Source organism: Asparagus officinalis, chromosome 2 (assembly GCF_001876935.1).
Source record: "Asparagus officinalis chromosome 2, Aspof.V1, whole genome shotgun sequence".
Taxonomy (NCBI): domain Eukaryota; kingdom Viridiplantae; phylum Streptophyta; class Magnoliopsida; order Asparagales; family Asparagaceae; genus Asparagus; species Asparagus officinalis.
The window spans coordinates 14,556,710-14,564,530 of NC_033795.1; positions in this window are offsets into that span (position 1 = coordinate 14,556,710).

Below are 7,821 nucleotides of genomic sequence, written 5' to 3' on the forward strand. Positions count from 1 at the left end.
AAAGAGTAAGCTATTTCTCAAAGGCAATTCGAAAGGAAATAAGCCTCGCAATGTCCAGTCGCATGAGCGTGTCTCAAAAGGCACCGAACTTCCACATGGATGGTCAAAATTCAGCATATTTTATCAGTTGCCATATTGGAGAAGTTTAAAAATACGTCACAACTTGGATGTCATGCACATCGAGAAGAACATATACGAGAATCTCTTGAACACTTTGTTGTAGGACAGGAAAAAATCGAAAGATGACTTAAGGGCACATCGAGACCTAGCAGAATTGAACATCCGTCCTGAACTGCAAGCTATAGATAAGGATGACGGAAAGTTTGAACTTCCAGTCTCCCGTGTCACGCTGTCGAATGATAAGATCCACAATATGTGTTTATTTCTAAAGTCTATGAAGACACCGGATGGTTATGCTTCAAACATTTCAACAAATGTGCATATTAAGGACAGAAAAATTTTGGAACTCAAGACACATGACCATCATATTCTATTACATCAACTTCTCCCGGTTGCGTTGCAACATGCTTAGAAGGAACTCGCGATGGTGGTAATAGAATTCTACAGTTTTTTCAAGCAGTTGTGCTCCAAGGTGATTGATGTCAGAGAGTTTGAAAAATTAGAGGGACGTGTAGCCAATACACTGTGTAAAATGAAAATTCTATTTCCACCCTCGTTCTTTACGGTCATGGTGCATCTCACAATACATTTAGCATATGAAGCTCGCATTGCAGGACAAGTTCAATATTGCTGAATATACCCTGTGGAGAGGTATTTATTATTATAATGTTCAATTAATATTTGTCAAATTCTGTTACTTAGTTTTATATTATCACAAATTATGAAACTATATGCTTGTAGGTATTTGGATTTCATGAAACAACTGATGCATAACCGTGCACGTCCAGAAGGGTTGATCGTAGAGAACTACATAAGTAACGAGAGTTTGAATTTTATCTCTCATTACTTGCGGGGTGTGGAGACAAGGCTCAATCGTCCCTAATGAATAATTGACGAAACATTCTATAATGATCGTGGGGAGGATACTAGATTCCCCAGAACGGAGCTAGATCAAGCCCACACATATGTCCTGAGCAATGATACTATATTTAACATATATGCGGCGTAAGTATTTAGCCGTTTGAATTAGATCATATTACATCACAATAATTATCTTTATTTAACCATTATAAACGATTCTATTCTAGGCTTCACATCCGATATGTCCAGACTACTCTTAAATGCAGAACAAAAAATAAAAGAGTTATGAACACACACTCTCGACAATTTCCTACATGACTGAAGGGTGAAGTAAGATCTTTTTTACATTTCTGATTAGTATATCAAATATACGTTCCTACCACCAGATATTTTAACTATTTGTTTTATTTCTTAAAGGTTGATCAACGAATTACGAATAGGGTTAAGCTGTCTGAGAAAGTATGTTTATATGCCAGAGGTCCTTCTAACGTGGTTAAGCATTATGGAGGCTACTGCGTCGATGGTTTTAGGTTTAATACCATCGGCTTCGAAGAGAGACGACAAATGCAAAACAGTGGTGTGTTCTGCTCCTTCTCGCAACTGTCATACGCTAGTTCAAAAGATCTAAATCCGATACAAGGTGAAATCTATTGTTACGGTCAGGTAGAAGACATCATGGAGATTTTCTATAGGATTAATAATGAAGTCAGACATGTGATGTTTAAGGTTCGTTGGTGTGAGCTAAAAAAGACGAAGGATGATTACGGTTACACACTCGTTAATCTTAACAATGAAATATATCAGAATAAAAAGTACATGTTAGCTGCTCATGCTAAACAATGCTTTTATGTCAAAGATATAATGAAAAATAACAAATGAGTTGTCCTTAAGAATCCGCCTAGAGCCTACATTCATAAAACCGTGTCTGACGAAGATCACGATGAGGAGGTTATCTTGGCAGACGAAACAGTTGCTGAGTTTTCCTTGACACAAAATAATAATCTGATGGATGAAATTGCACTATCGCGCCCTGATGTACCTGCGATTATATGTGAGCCAAGGCGTAAAGGTAGAAAACCAGTCTGTAGCGGAGTCGATAAAACTATGAGAATAATCATTTTGGCAGCACGCACAAGGTCGCAGGCTAAATGTAAACGGTCTCAGAGTAGAGCCTCAACATCATCATAATAATGTAACTAGGTTATGAATTAAAAAGAACATTCATTGTATTATATTATTACCTTTATATTATCTGTTTGACTGGTTATCATGTATCACGGTGTGTTATGTATTATATTATTGCCATTATATTATCTGTTTGACTGGTTATCATGTATCACTGTGTGTCATGTATCATAGTATTGCCTTTATATTATCTGTTTGATTGGACATCATGTACACACGATTCTGTTGCCATGTGCTATTTTATTTATTATTTGCATTATATGCTTTTCTTGGATATTCATTATGTTTTCAAAGTATACATGACAAAAAGATTACGCAAGAAAGTGCTTGAGACTTTTTGGTAGACATTCTGGGGGCAACGCACATGCCTCTACATCAGGTATTTTTACTTATTTGTTATATATGTACATTTCTATAAACTATTAACGTGAGATAATATTTTTTTAACATGTAAGGACCATGAATTTTGATACTAATTAAAATAATTTTCTGGTATTTTAAAATATTTAATTATGATCTTTAAAAGAGTATTTGTATTTTTCCTGATTTTTTAGGAATTTCTATGATTTAAAGTCTAATTTTTATATTTATTCAAATGATTTAGATATATATAAATTTATTTAGTGCAGTAAAAAATTTTGGAATTTATCTGTTGTGTTATTGATACTGTTACATATCATTTTGAATAATACGATGTATTATTATTATTATTACGTATTATTTTGTATAATATATTGTATTAATTCTATTGTTACATATTATCTGTCGTATTTATATAATTAGTATGTTTTACTGTGTATATAATTATCCCACAATTATTTGATTTTAAATGTAAGAATTTATATTTTTTATTATTAATTATTCTCGTTTAATTGTACAATATGTGTATATTTCGACTATTTCGTATCAACTGTTGTATTAGCACAACATGTACGTTTTTATTTGTAGATAATTATTTCGTAATTAGTTAATTTTTAAATACCCGTAATTATTTATTTTAATTATTTTTTGTTTTAAATACCTAACCCTAATCTCTCTCTCTCTCTCACTATATATATATAATAATATATATATATATATATATATAATATATATATATATATATATATATATATATATATATATTCTTTCTTTCTTTCTCTCTCTCGTTTTCAATCGAGCGCCGCCCCTTTCATTTTCTTTTTCTTTTCTCTCTCTTTTGTTCACAGTCCTATGCACGCTCCTCCACCCGAAGTCGCTCCAAGCTCGCGGCCGCCCCCCAAACCGCGCCGCAGCTCCACCCCAACCTTCCGCCTTCTTGCTCGTCGCGGACAGCAGACCGCTGCCTGACTGCTCCAGTAGACCTCGCTACAGCCTTAGATCCCCAACCCCGTGACCCTCCTTCCCACAACCATTCGGTCGTTCTCCTGAACCTCAAGCCTCCGACCACCCTTGCCGCCTGCACCCACTCCTGCCAGCGTCGATAGCCGTGAGCTCGCTTGACAGCAGATCGAAGCTTCCTTTAGCCCCGTCGACCTCCGTCGGAGTCTTCCAGGAGCTCCGAGTCATCGCTGTCATTTTCCGAAGCTCCGCTTCTCCGCTCACGGCGCACCCCTTATCATTGCGGCCAGCCCGTAGCCATGTGATTATCCCACGCCGTCGAACCCGTCGCTTATGTCGCCTGTCCATCTCCACACACGTTCAACCGTCATCTACTCAGCGCGTCGTGAATAACGAACAACAAGACAATGCCGTCGCCATTCGTTCGCAGCCGTCCCTTGCCCTCGCAGGCAAGATACCCGTCTTCCTGTTTCGTAGTTTGAAAATTTATATTTATTATTGCATAGTTTAATTGTGACGTATTTATCTGCGTGAGTTATTTAGTGAATGGTATTGATTTAAATCATAGTTGTGTGATAAATATTATTTTCAGAATAATGATAATGAAGTGAAAGAATTTATTTTGATAACGAAATCATTTTAGAGAACTTATAATTTTAAAAGAATTTGTTTTTTTTTTTTTTGAGAAAAAGAATTATTTTAGAATAATAATTGATGAGAAATATTTTTAAAGAATTAATTCTAGAAAAGAGAATATTTTGGGTTATTACAATGAGAAATAATTTTAAAAGAAATTATTTGGAAAATGAATTATTTTTTGAATTACATAATTGCTGTTTATGATCACATTTCACGTTTTGCGTTTATTTAATGTATGTGACATGTCTGCTATGTATTGTCCATGTTGTGTTTGAGAACCCTTAGTAGTTCATGACTTAGTGGCCTCGTGCGTCATGAACAGACTTAGTGACATGTGTGAGTGTGTTGACTGAGTTTTGATGGTAAACCCGAGTTTCAATGAGGATTATGGTTGACTTAGAAAAACGAGAAGAGTTAGGATGGGGAAGTTAATGTTCATGTGATCGGATGTGGTTATTGATATATCTTCCAGACTCGCACCAGTGACATGTTTCGTCCTGGGGTTGGTTTGTTGGACAAAGTGGCATGTTTCGTTACTTTGATCCGTGACCTGTTTCGTCACCTGAGCTTTGCCTGAGTTTGGACCAGGCCAAGATCGGATTGCGTGTAGTCCTCTAGTCGCCTGTTTCGCGGGATTGGATGCACGTAGGGGATTTGTGAACAGTCAGTTATCTGATAATATGAGTGTTGACTCTGTGTGAAATGTGACCAGTGACCTGTTATAGAATGGCTAGTTATATGACCTTGTTACTTAAGGTGATTATGAATTCTTGTGAGATGTAGGCTAGTTGTGTTTCTTTTCATACATAGATCAGGATTAATATTTAATAATTTACAATTCGAGACATATGGTATATATATGAGGGTTTCCTTGTTTGGATTATTTCGCTCGACGTACTACATCTCGAGTTATAGATTTTTAAGTATTAATTCCATCTAGTTGTATGACCAGGTTACTTGGATGATTCCTCTGATCGCTTGTCGCATGATTGATTTGTTACTTGGTTGATATTGTTGGATTTTCAGTTGCATGTTTCTTTATCATTTTGTTGTTGTATCGTTTTCGCATTGGTTTTTTGTTCGTTCTTTTCTTTTGTGGGATCTTGCCGTGTGCCATGCACGCTGACGTACACCTGTTTTCTCTGATGTACGTTAGACGTAGAGGAAGAACAGGTTCAGAAGGAGCTAGAGGATTCTCAGCAGGAGTGCCTTGTAGACGGAACAGAAGAAGGAGTCGAAGCCTATTCTTTTTATTTATTAGTTGATGGTTCTAGTTACTTTTGTAGTTCTTTCCATTCCTGCTTGATCGATGTATTTTGTATCTCTTCAGTATTCATTGTTCAGTTTTGTATAAGGGCACGTTTGACTTATATTATTATGTCTCGGATGTTATCCTATTTGTGATATGATATTTTTATTATGAACCTGTGACTTTGCATTGTATTTATTTCCAGACGCTTAGCGTATTAGGTTGAGGAAAAATGATTATTTTTATATACTCTCCTTGATCTAATACGTCGCGGGCTTGTTCACGTTCTGATTTTCGGGTATTTTGGGAAGCAGGGCGTGACATAACATTTACTACACAGGATGCGGAGATGCTACACATGACTCGTAGCCACATGACACATCACGCGGAGATGCTCCACATGACGTAGAGACACAGGCTGATCCTACACAGCATGCAGAGATACCGCCACCACCGCATGCAGATGTATTGGAGGAGAGGAGATTTGAGCCGTATAGCGTAGCTGTAGAAGCTGCGACACTACCGCCAGATTCTATTACGGATCAGCGAGTCCACGGTCCGGCCAAGGTGAAGGAGGATTGGGATTCTTATCATGCTTTACACCCTATCGCGCAACATATGTACGAACAAGCAAGGCGTAGATGCCTCAAACTGAAAGGTATGAATAGATTTTTATAGTTTATCGGTTATTATTTTAAATTTTAATAGCAAATATGGATTGATTCATTGCTTCATCTGATTCATTGTTTCGTAGGTACCGGACGACCTCCTAGGCGCGGCCGCAATGTTACCAAGGAACAAAGCCTCATCCCTGATATTCATCGGAGGGCCGTGATCCGATGGGAAAACGGAGTGCCTGTCGGGACCTTTGCCAATGCTTTCAACAATTTCCTTACCGCTTTAGCTAGGAGACATGATTTCTTCAACATTTTTTTAACGTGGAAGTCTTAGCGGATTGATGCGCTGGTGGCTTGTTAGAGATATATATGTGTGAAGAAAAAATATTTTGTTCAAATAACAAAAGTCTGGGAGCGCTTCTGGCATCTTGATGAGCGCGTAGATGGAGTAGATTTTTTTTCACTTTACGATTACGGGGACACGACTGAAATTCAGGTATTATTGAAGTATAGATTTTTATTTATTGTTTGAATTTCTATATTGTTTTGATTTGATATTATTTTGAAGGCTCAAGCTGAAATAGCAAGGAGGAACAGCAACGCGCCCCGCAGTTACGAGCATCACAGGGACTCCAGGTCCTTCAACCATCATTATCATCAATTAGAGTTTGAGGTATATAATATATTAGATTTTAAGTTGTCAATTTGAGTATAATTTATGTGTTATGGGTTAATGCTATATTTGAATAAAATAGGGAAGGGGAGATCTCAGACATTTTGCAGATCGTATTCTGACTTCCTGGAGCCTGAATTACGCCGATGAAAAGAAGAAAGTGAAGAATAAGGATCTGGCTGTAAGTATCAGTTCATTTATATATTCAATTTCATAACAATGCATCATTAGTAAGCTGACTTGCCCAGGTTATTTTGATATATCGCATGAGAATTTACATTCTAAGGTACAGGAGCAAATATCTCAGTCTCAGGTCGGTTCTAACACTCTTGCTCGGCTAAGTAGAGAGGAGGACTCCATCATCGAGACGGTCATTGGACCGAGTAGGAAAAAATACCGGTAGAGAGGATCAGAGCATCGGCCGCATGAGTATAGTAGCACCTACGAGTCTGCAGCAGCACCATCAACACCAGGAAGCAGTTCATATCAAGACTAGATGGAGCAGCGGTTGAAAGCGATTGAAGATTGGCAGTCACAGTAAATAACATATCAGCGGATTACGGAGGAAGAACGGAGGCGTCGGAAGCAGAGAGAATTAGAGTTCACACAGTTCATATCAACTCTGCCTCAGGAGGCTCAGGAGGCATATAGGAGATGGTTTATGGTGGATTAGATAATATATATACTTTATTTTTTTTAATTAAATAAATTAAATATATAATTCTTACTTAGTTATGAATTTTCTTCATGACTATGCCTGAGTTCGGACCAGGCCGAGATCGGATTGCGTGTAGTCCTCTAGCCGCCTGTTTCGCGGGATTGGATGCACGTAGGGGATTTGTGAACAGTCAGTTATCTGATAATATGAGTGTTGACTCTGTGTGAAATGTGACCAGTGACCTGTTATAGAATGGCTAGTTATATGACCTTGTTACTTAAGGTGATTATGAATTCTTGTGAGATGTAGGCTAGTTGTGTTTCTTTTCATACATAGATCAGGATTAATATTTAATAATTTACAATTCGAGACATATGGTATATATATGAGGGTTTCCTTGTTTGGATTATTTCGCTCGACGTACTACATCTCGAGTTATAGATTTTTAAGTATTAATTCCATCTAGTTGTATGACCAGGTTACTTGGATGATTCCTCTG